We start from the raw sequence: 12,214 nt of genomic DNA, 5'->3' as shown, positions 1-12,214 counted from the left end.
GGTTTATACCAGGAATGCAAGGATTCTTCAAAATATGAAAATCAACCAATGTGATACACCTTATTAACAAATTGAAGGAGAAAAACCATATGATCATCTCAACAGATGCCGTAAAAACTTTTGACAAAATTCAACACCCATTTATGATAAAAACTCTCCAGAAAATAGGCATAGAGGGAACTTACCTCAACAGAAAAAAAGGCCATATAGGACAAACCCACAGCCGACATCATTCTCAATGGTGAAAAACTGAAACCATTTCTTCTAAGATCAGGCACAAGACAAGTTTGTCCACTCTCACCAATATTATTCAACAGAGCTTTGGAAGTTTTAGCCACAGCAATCAGAGATGAAAAGGAAATAAAAAGAATCCAATTTGGAAAAGAAGAAGTATAGCTGTCACTGTTTGCAGATGACATGATACTATACATAGAGAATCCTAAAGATGCTACCAGAAAACTACTACAGCTAATCAATGAATTTGGTAACGTAGCAGGATACAAAATTAATGCACAGAAATCTCTTGTATTCCTGTACACTAATGATGAAAAATCTCAAAGGGAAATTAAAGAAAAACTCCCATTTACCACTGCAACAAAAAGAATAAAATACCTAGGAATAAACCTACCTAAGGAGACAAAAGACCTGTATGCAGAAAACTATAAGACACTGATGAAAGAAATTAAATGTGATACAAACAGATGGAGAGATATACCATGTTCTTGGATTGGAAGAATCAACATTGTGAAAATGACTATAGTACTGAACGCAATCTACAGATTCAGGTCAATCCTTGTCAAACTACCACTGGCATTTTTCACAGAACTAGAACAAAAAATTTCACAATTTGTATGGAAACACAAAGGACCCCGAATAGCCAAAGAAATCTTGAGAAATAAAAACAGATCTGGAGGAATCAGGCTCCCTGGCTGCAGACTATACTACAAAGCTACAGGAATGAAGTCAGTATGGTACTGGCACAAAAACAGAAATATAGATCAATGGAACAGGATAGAAAGCCCAGAGATAAACCCACACACATATGGTGACCTTATTTTTGATAAAGGAGGTAAGCATATACAGTGGAGAAAAGACAGCCTCTTCAATAAGTGGTGCTGGGAAAACTGGACAGCTACATGTTAAAGAATAAAATTAGAACACTCCTGAACACCATACACAAAAATAAACTCAAAATGGATTAAAGACCTAAATGTAAGACCAGACACTATCAAACTCTTAGAGGAAAACATAGGCAGAACACTCTATGACATAAATCACAGCCAGATCCTTTTTGATCCACCTCCTAGAGAAATGGAAATAGAAGCAAAAATAAACAAATGGGACCTAATGAGACTTAAAAGGTTTTGCAGAGCAAAGGAAACCATAACCAAGATGAAAAGACAACCCTCTGAATGGGAGAAAATATTTGCAAATGAAGCAACTGACAAAGGATTAATCTCTAAAATTTACAAGCAGCTCATGCAGCTCAATATCATAAAAAAAAACAACCCAATCCAAAAATGGGCAGAAGACCTAAATAGACATTTCTCCAAAGAAGATATACACATTGCCAACAAACACAGGAAAGAATGCTCAATATCATTAATCATTAGAGAAATGTAAATCAAAACTACAATGAGATGTCATCTCACAGCGTTCAGAATGGCCATTATCAAAAAATCTGCAAGCAATAAATGCTGGAGAGGGTGTGGAGAAAAGGGAATCCTCTTGCACTGTTGATGGGAATGTAAATTGATACATCCACTATTGAGAACAGTATGGAGGTTCCTTAAAAAACAAAAATAGAACTACCATATGACCCAGCAATCCCACTACCTGGCATATCCCCTGAGAAAACCATAATTCAAACAGAGTCATGTACCAAAATGTTCGTTGCAGCTCTATTTACAATAGCCAGGACATGGAAGCAACCTAAGTGTCCATCAATAGATGAATGGATTTACAAGACGTGGTACATATATACCATGGAATATTACTCAGCCATAAAAAGAAACGAAATTGAGTTTTTTTGTAGTGAGGTAGATGGACCTAGAGTCTGTCATACAGAGTGAAGTTAAGTCAGAAAGAGAAAAATAAATACCATATGGTAACACATATATATGGAATCTACAATAAATAAATAAATAAATATATGTTCTGAAGAACCTAGGGGCAGGACAGGAATAAAGACGCAGACATAGAGAGTGGACCTGAGGACACAGGGAGAGGGAAGGTTAAGCTGGGATGAAGTGAGAGAGTGGCATTGACTTATATATACTACCTTTTGTAAAATAGATTGGTAGTGTGAAGCAGCCGCATAGCATGGGGAGATCAGCTCGGTGCTTTGTGACCACCTAGAGGAGTGGGATAGGAAGGGTGGGAGGGAGACTCAAGAGGGAGGAAATATGGGGATATATGTATATGTATAGCTGATTCACTTTGTTATAAAGCAGTAACTAACACACCATTGTAAGCAATTATACTCCAATATAGATGTTAAAAAAATAAAATGAAAACCGCATGGTATTGGCACATAAACTGACATGTCAATCAATGGAACAGAATCCAGAGCCCAGATAGATGCACACACCTACATATGGTCATTTAATCTACAACAAAGTAGCAAGAATATACAATGCAGAAAATACAGTCTGTTCGACAAGTGGTGCTGGGAAAGCTGAACAGCTACACATAAATCAATTAAATTAGAACACTCCTTCTCATCATATACAACAATACACTCAAAATGGTTTAAAGACCTAAATATAAGTCATGACACCATAAAACTCCTAGTGGAGAACATAGGTAAACATTCTCTGTCATAAATCACACCAATATTTTCTTAGAGCAGTCTCCCAATGCAAAAGACAATAAAAGCAAATATAAACAAATAGGACCTAGTTAAACTTAAAAGGTTTTTCACAACAAAGGAAACCATCATCCAAACTAAAAGACAGCCTGCAGAATGGGAGAAAATATTTGCAAACCATGCGACCAATAAGGGGCTAATATCCAAAATATAGAAACAGCTCACACAACTCATATATATATATATATATATATATATATATATATATATATATATATATATATATATATATATAAACAACTAACCCATTTGAAAAATGGGCTGAAGACATAAATACACATTTCTTCAAAGACAACATAGAGATGGCCAAGAGGCACATCAAAATATGGTCAACACTGCTAATTATTAGAGAAATGCAAATGAAATCCACAATGAGTTATCACCTCACACTAGTCAGAATGGCTATCATCACAAAGTCTACAAATAATAAATGCTGGAGATGGTATGGAGAAAAGTGAGCCCTTGTACACTGCAGGTGGGAATGTAAATTTGTGTAGCCACTATGGAAAACAGTATGGAGTTTCCTTAAGAAAACTAAAAATAGAGCTACCATATGATCCACCAATGCTACTCTTGGGTATTTATTCAGAAGAAACAAAAACACTAATTCAAAAAGATACATGCACCCCAATGTTCATAGCAGCGGTATTTACGGTAGCTAAGTGTCCCTCAACAGATGACTGGTATTTATATACAATGGAATATTATTCAGTCATAAAAATGAATGAAATATTGCTACTTACAGGAACATGGGTAGACCTAGAGAATATTATATTTAGTGACGTAAGTCAGACAGAGAAAGACAAATACTATATGATATAGCTTATATGTGGAATCTAAAAATAATACAAATAAATTTGTATACAAAACAGAAACAGATGCACATACATAGAAAACAAACTTATGGTTACCAAAGCAGAGAGGGAGTGAGGGAGTGACAAATTAGGAGTATGGTATTAACAGATACAAACTACTCTACATAAAAAAAGATAAGCAACAAGGGTTTACTGTATAGCACAGGGAATTATAGTCAATGTCTTGTAATTACCTATAATGGAATATAATCTGAAAAAAATAACCAAATCCTTTTGCTCTACATCTGAAACTAACATAATAAAAAAATAAAAATAATACAATTCAATCGAAACATTGCTAACAGTCTTGAAGAGACATTTTCCCAAAGATATACAAATGGCTAACAGGCACATGAAATGATGCTCAACATCACTAATTATTAGAAAATGCAAATGAAAACCACAATGAGGCATCACCTCACACTGGTCAAAATGGCTATAATCAAAAATCCTACAAATAGGAAATGTTGGCAAGGATCTATAGAAAAGGGAACCCTCCTACACTGTTGGTGGGAATGTAAATTGGTGCAGCCTCTATGGAAAACAGAATGGAGGTTTCTTAAAATCTAAGAAAAGAACTACCATATGTGTTTCAGGAAATCCACTCCTGGGTATGTATCTGAAAATGAATACACTAATTTGAAAAGGTACATGCACCCCAGTGTTCGCAGCAGCACTATTTACAATAGCCAAGAAATGGAAGCAACCCAGTGTCCATCAACAGATGATGTGCTTAAGAAGATGTGATATATATATATATATATATATATATATATATATATATATATATATATATATATATACACAATGGAATATTACTCAGCCATAATAAAAGTGAAATACTGCCATTTGCAGCAATGTGGATCAACCTAGAGAATATTATGCTAGGTGAAATAAGTCAAACAGAGAAAGACAAGTATTATATAATATCACTTATATATATCACACATAATATCACTATGTGTGAGACATAGACTCACACAGTCTATGTCTACAGACTCACGGACATAGAAAACAAACTTATGGTTACCAGACGGGAGATGGACAAATTAGGTGTGTTAACAAATTAGGGATTAACAAGTACAAACTACTGTGTATGAAATAGATAAGCAAAAAGGATTTACTGTTATAGCATGAGGAATTATACCCATTATTTTATAATAACCTGTCATTGAATATAATCTGCAAAAATACTGTATCACTATGCTGTACACATGAAACTAAAACAATATTATAAATCAACTATACTTCAATTAAGAAAAAGAAGAGAAGAAAAGGCAAACCCCAGGACTGAGTCATGGGACACTATAAGAGTTATGGAGGAAGAGGAGCAGTTAGCAGAGACCGAGGAGTGTTCAACTTGTCAGGAAGAAAACCAGTAAAGTTTGATATTACAAGAACCAAGAGAGGAGAGAGATTGAGAAGGAGAGATTGGGCTACTGAAATGAATGTTTCTAAGCATTTAAGATAAAGAAAGAAATTTTAATCAATATATTTGACAACATAGAAGTCATTAATCACCTTGCTGGGAGTGGTTTCAGTGGAGTAATTGGGAAGAAAGTCAGATTGGAGTGGGTTGAAGAGTGAAAGTATGCTAATAAAGTGTAACAGGGAGTGGAAATAACTCTCCAATATTTAAAGAAATAGAGTGGAAGCTAAAGTAGTTTGTGCAGTTTGAGGGAAATTACTTTTTGGTAAGATAGGATATATCAGACCATATTTGTAGGCTAGTAGTAATGATATAGGACAAAGAAACAGAATGGTGATATATGAAAGAGGGAGTTTAATGAACAGAGTGAAGTTCTTGATAAGATGAGAGGGTATAGTATCCAGCATACAAGTTTCAACTGGTCTTTCATAGGAGCAGAAATAGATGGGTGCTAGCAGTTTTAGAGATTCCATTTAGGTGGGGAAAGCAAAAGGAAATTCTGATGCTGTTTATTTTCTCAATGAAATATGAGGTAGAATTAGCTGAGAATGAGTGGGAAAGAAGATGGGATATTTGAGAAGAGTGGGTAACCTGACCCACCGGGAAACATAGTAGGATGTCAGGCAGAACTGAGTAACCAATTTGAGGTTTGTGGTCTTGAATTTTAAGTGCAACCAGGCATCTTAGCTGTGTGATTTTTTTTACAAGTAGGAAACTAATCCTCCTCGGTCATGACATGTTATTCTTTCAATGTACTTCTGGATTTTTTTCTTTGAATTATATTTTTTTGCATTGAATTTATAAATTTTACCTTACTATGATGTATAAATATCCTAAGTCTATTGTTAATCTCCAAATGTAATGTCCAAATTATATCCACATTATCTCCAAATATGTCTCCAAACGTAATATTGGGTATACAAGACCCTCCTTTATGCATCTTGCTTTGATTTGGAAGAACTGGGTGCTTGAATAATTTTATCTCAAAACTTAAAGCTTACATTTCTTTGATCTACTACCAGTATTATTTTTCAGTCAGTTCTATCTACCAGTGTTTGTTTACGCCTCCCATGTGATATTGAAGACTAACGAGTAGAAGACTTCCTTGAGATAAGTTTGTAAGACATTGAGGATTCACAGGAAAGAGGAAGAGGGTTAAAAACAAGTGAGACTGTTGCAATGGCTATGCATATGTGGCACCTTGATAATACGTGTGTATGCATGAGGTAGTGGCTATCTGAAATGGAAGGGTGAAGTGTAAAGTGCAAAGGACAATGTATGGGAGGATGATGTTGGAGGAGGAAAACATGCTGCATCTGATAGAGAAGAGAGGACATGGTGGGGAAGAGATGCCAAAACAGGCGGCTCACATTGCCCTAGTAGCATAAGCTAATCATCCAATGTAAAGAGGGGAGAGCCAATGGCCTTGGTGTGCAAAGTGAAACATTGAGGAGACAAATCTGGCATATAGATGCATTTTGTTAGACCTACATAAATGTTGTAAAAATTGGTAGTTGTAAACATTTTAAAATTGAGAAGTTTCTTGAGAAAACCTGTCTATAACTTCTCTCAAAAATTCTGAAGCTATGTGTTGAGCATTTATTATGCACTAGTTACTCTTCTAAGCCCTTTAGCACAAATTAACTCAAATCTCATACAAGCTCTATGTGGAAGATAGCATCATTATTATTATTTTAGAATTTAGGAAACTGGAACAGAAAAGCTAAGTGACTGGCCTTTTGTCACACAGCTGGTAAATGGCAGAGCCAGGATTCTAATTCAGAGAATCTGGCTTCAGAGTTTACACTCTTAACCATGCTATCTTGTTCTTTAGTTAATACTGAGCTCACATCTCTGCAGGGCAACATTTGGATGAAGATAGGTAGTGTCTGCCTCTTTAGATGAGACATATGCTCTCCTGTTTGCCTCAGTTTTCTTTAGCATTCCCTTTTGTCGTTCACCTGCTCCCCTTCACTCATTTACATTACCTGTATGTTCTCTGAAGGCATTTGAGTGTGTGACTCCTGATGTATAAGAAGAGGGTAGAGGAATACTACTTGTTCATATCAAGACATCCTTACAAGAAGGTTTTCATAACTTTGGAGGGTCCTTCAACATGATAGCCACTGGCTTCAAATGCTATACCATTTGGTTGGGGAGGGGGAGGGAGTCATTTACCCACAGGGCCTGGCATATTGCAGTAGCTTAATAACTATTCATTGAATAAATAAGAGCATGAATGCATGAACAAATGGAGTTGCTGTGAGAATTCAAGAATTAGATCTGTGGATGAATTAGATAAACTTTAAGGTTTCTATTACTCTGAAACTATGATTCAATAATCCAAAACAGTATAAAGCCATTAATATATCATAGTATTTCAAATTGAATATAATTACACAATTGGAATTTTAAATCTGGAAGGGATCTTTGAGAATATACAGTTCCCCAACTCCCTACTTCTATCATTTTAGGGAGTAGTAACTTGGAGACTCAGACTCCTCCTTTATGTTTTATTGTTTCCTTTCAACATTCTAGGGGAAAATGACCACACTTTCCTTTTTGCTTCACCCAGGGCAAACTTCAGAGTATCCATAAGGTTTTCTATCACTACTGTAAAAATTACTAAAACCATAGTGTCTTCAAAAAAACACAATTTGTTATTTCAGAATTCTATAGGTCAGAAGTCCAGGCACAGAGTGGCTTGTCTGATTTCTCTGCTCCTGACCTCAAGGCCAAAATTAAGGTATTGGCCAGCCTTGGCTCTTGTCTGGAGGCTCTGAAGGAGAATCCCCTTCCATGCTTGTTCATGTAGTTGTCCACATTAAATTCCATGTAGCCTCTATTTCCTTGCTGGCTATTAATTGGACATTGTTCTCAGCTTCTAGAGGCCACCTGCATTCTTTGGCTCTTTCTCCATCATTAAAGCCAGTACCAGAAATGTGAGTTCTTTTCATTCAAATCTCTCTGACCTCTCCTTCTACCTCATCTCTCCTGCTTCCCACTTCCTCCAAATCTCCCTGATGGACTCTTCTGCCTTCTTTTTCTGCTTTTAAGGACCCATTGGGACCACCCAGGTAGTCCAGGATAATCTCCCTATTTAAAAATCAGCTGATTAGTATTCTTAATTACACCTGCTTTCACAGCAGAACCTAGATGATTGCTTAATTGAATAAGTTGGGAATGGAAATTTTGAGAGGACACCTTTAGAATTCTGTTTACCACAGTGTAATTTACCTTATTTGACTGTATATATCTCTCTGAAAGACTTAAGCATTTAAGTGCCAGGACTCTGTCTTTGGCTAAATATTGTAGTGGTTAAGTACACAGATCCTAGAGCCCAACTATTTGGATCAAAATCCTTTCTTGTTTGGCAGCCTAGGGTAAATTATTTAATTTTCCTGTGATTCAGTTTCTTCAACTATAAACGGAAATAAGCATAGTAACTATTCCAGAATTGAAGATATAATAGCACATTTTAAGTTTTAGTTTTTGGCATTATTACCCTTAGCATCTAGCACTTAACACTATATTTGTTATGTAGTAAATACTCTGTAAATAGTAGCGATAATTTTTATTATTGCTACGTACAGATTTTTATAATGGCACTCATGACTCTTTATTGACCTTGTTTTTCTACTTATCCTCCTCTGTCTCCTAGACTGTAAATTTCTTGAAGACTGGTATCATTTAATTTATATTTTTGTTCCCAGAACCTAGCAAAGTATCCAGCATGTAGTAGGTGCTCTATGAGCACTAATTAAATAAGTAAATGAATGAATAAAATACTTTTCCAATGAATTCAGTCTCTGATGACACATAGCCTTGCTGGTTAGGAATTATAGTTCCAGTTGGTATGCCCTTTCCTGGCTTGGCTAGAGAAGTAATGAGGCTTGCTGAAAGTCATACAGATAGGTAGTACTTGTTTTCTTTGTGGTGTGACTATTTACCTTTCCATGTGCATATTTAATGAACCCAATTATAATTTAAAGATCAAAATATAGAGTAAAAGCAGTTAGCATTGTGGGTTGCCAGGAAGGTCAGAGATTAAGTCATTATTGAATTCAATCTAATCTCCTGAGAGATGACATGATTATTTCAAAAATTCCATCTCTAAGCTTGAAGATGGGACTCTGCAAAAAGCTGAGACATCTATAAATGAAAGAGGAATTGTCACTTTGAGTCATTTGTTGACTCACCAGCAGGACCAGTTTATGCAAATTTAATTAGTAAAGAAGCCTATACAGGCTTTCAGTGAAGGCATTCCACCTGGATCATTGTCATTATATTCTTTAATACATATGTAACCAGAGACACCTATGCTACATTATAGACATAGACCCATAGGTCTATGAATATAGGTCTGTAAAATATAGACCTCAGATTTATTAAAGAAAAGGATAAACTGTCTTAGGAATTGACTCTAATATGTTCATTAAAAATGTGTGTGTGCTAAAAAAAAAAAGTGTATGTGTGTGAGTACATGCCTGTAATTGGAGAAAAACAGGATCACATACCAGATCTGAGAAAAAGAGAGTGATTAATTTTGAATTATAATAACACTAGGGGACTTGAAATGAGGTAGAATCATTTTTCTTACAATGATACAATGAATTTCCTAGAAATTACATAAACATTTGGCAGGTAAGGACAATAACACCTCGCCTGAGCCCCTGTACACATCACAGGTAGCAGTACACTGGGAGATGTTATGCCACATCTATGGCCACCAAAAATCCTGAAAGGTAAATTTACCATCTGTGGAAGAACATTGGTGACATGCTGGCATGTTGCATGGAAAGAGGTACAGAACTCAAGTTGGTTTCCTTCATCAAATTGTATAGCCAGCTCTTTCATTCATGCATACCCCGTTCTCCCTACATCCCTCAATGACACCTATTCCCTAATCTTTTGAAGAATATGCTAGTGTGATTATAGGTCTCAGAAAACTAATTTCTATATAGTCCTCTGTTTGTCCATGTCTGATTATCTCAACAGCACTTTAAATTTGAGGGCAGCTCAAGTGGCCTCAGCTGCCCCTTGTTATTTGGGTTTATCTGACAAGGTCACTTAAAGCTGCTGGACTATATAACTAACAGCCCTCGGCCTCTGTGACAGTAGGGTTTAGGACAGTAGGGTTTAGACTGCATTTTTCCTGATGCTAAAGACCCAAGTACTTCAGCAACTTTATCAGTGGCAATAACCTCCCACTCCAACAGTATTACCAATGATGAAAAAGATGTGTACCTATTCCACTTCTCCCAGGTCCTTTGGGTACCTGATATTTCTTTGTTTCCCTCCAAGTCACTGACATTCAGGAGAGAAATATGCTCAAAACTGTAGTAAAATGAATATGGCCTATAATCATTTTGTGGTTACCTGCCCTATTTGTTATAAGACTGAACTGGGTTTGGCCCCTGTTTGTCTTTAACTTATTTCGATGAACCTCTGGAAAGATCCATACATCTATCTAATCTCTCTCTTTCTGATCTACACTTTTACAGTCATGTTCACCACATTTCCCCTGACTAAATGCCTCTTGAAGAAAAAAGCTGCACCCCTGAGATCACTCTTGCATTTCTGTTACCTTCCTGCAGGTGGGGTGGAGGTAACAATTCTATCCTTGTTTCTAAATACCTTTTGTAATAACTCCTCTGCCTAGATTCAACAACTCTCCCACTTCCCAGTTTTGAAACCTTGACTGGGCCACCTTAACGAACTTTGGTTTTCAGAATCTCCTCTGTAAAGCTCTAGGCATCCACTGGCCTTGGTTGGCAAGCCACAATTTCTCCTTAGGTGTTATGGCTCAGAGAAGTTTCCTCTAACAACTCTAGTTAAACCAGAACCCATTCCATCAACCTGTCCTCTTATACAACTTTACAGTTTCTTATTAGCACTATGCATCATGATTGTTGGTTTTTATTCATTTATTTATTTTTGCTTGTATATTTTCTACACTGGAATAGGATTTCCACCTTCGTGGACTTTCTCAATTGCATTCTCCACGAAATGACCAGTGCCTAGAAGAGAGCTTAAGACATAGTAGGTGTCCAATAAATATCTGTTGGGTGTAGGAATGAATTAAATTGCAGATGGATCCTGTCCCAAGGTCACTGATAACTGGTACTGAAAAAGTATTTTTCCCCCTTTGCCCAACCCCATATCCCATTAACCTTGATGTCAGCTTTGGAGTCTCTGCAAGTGTTTTCTTGGGTATTGTAGATTTTTATGTTCTTCAGTGTTTTCCTAAATCTTATGTTTTAAAATATTTTCTCTCTTCTCTCAGCTAATTTTGAGGAAGAAATTGTAGAGCGTAGAGAAAAAGAAAGTATTAGGCAGAAGGGCTGTTAGAAAATGCTCTTGAAAAGCATTTTCCCGCGGGGAGGCAGGATAGTGTACAAAAAGGGGCATGGGTTTTAGAGTCAGAATCCCAAGCTCAAGTCCTAGCATAATCAGATTTTTTAGTAGCTTGGTGGCTATGGGCAAGTTGTGTAAATCCTCTGTGCATTATCTACAAACTGGGGTCAATAATAGCATCTGCCTCTGTTACTGAGTCCAAGCTCATTCTACTCATTGCCAATAAATCAAGAGATGGGGTGTTGGGGCAAGGAATAATGACTTTATTCCGAAAACCAGGAGTCCAAGAAAATGGCAGACAAATGTCCTAGAGGACCATCTTCCCAGGGTCTGGATGCTAATTTCTTTTATAGAATAAAGAGGGTGGTGGTGTGGAGGGAAGGTAAAAAGGCCATAAGTTGTTGCAAATGTCTCCTGGTTTCAGCCAGACTCCAGGAGATGTGTTAATTTCTTCTTTCCTGTAGCCATTCACAGGTGGGATGGCTCAGGATGTTTCCTATGAGCTGAAAAGGTATTTTAGTTTTACATTCAGGCATGGGGGACAGGGTTCTTAGAGATGGGCCATTATGTTTACTTTAAGCTATAGGCAAATCCTTTTATGATTAACTTGTAGCAAAAGCAATAGAAAACAAAGGTTAAAGTAAAAGAAACAGATCTAATACGGAGTCATATAGGGCTCTTGTGAGGATTAAATGACTTAATACA

This window comes from Balaenoptera physalus (assembly GCF_965194825.1).
Source record: "Balaenoptera physalus genome assembly, chromosome: X".
Classification (NCBI taxonomy): Eukaryota; Metazoa; Chordata; class Mammalia; order Artiodactyla; family Balaenopteridae; genus Balaenoptera; species Balaenoptera physalus.
Note: the sequence above shows the minus strand (reverse complement) of the source record.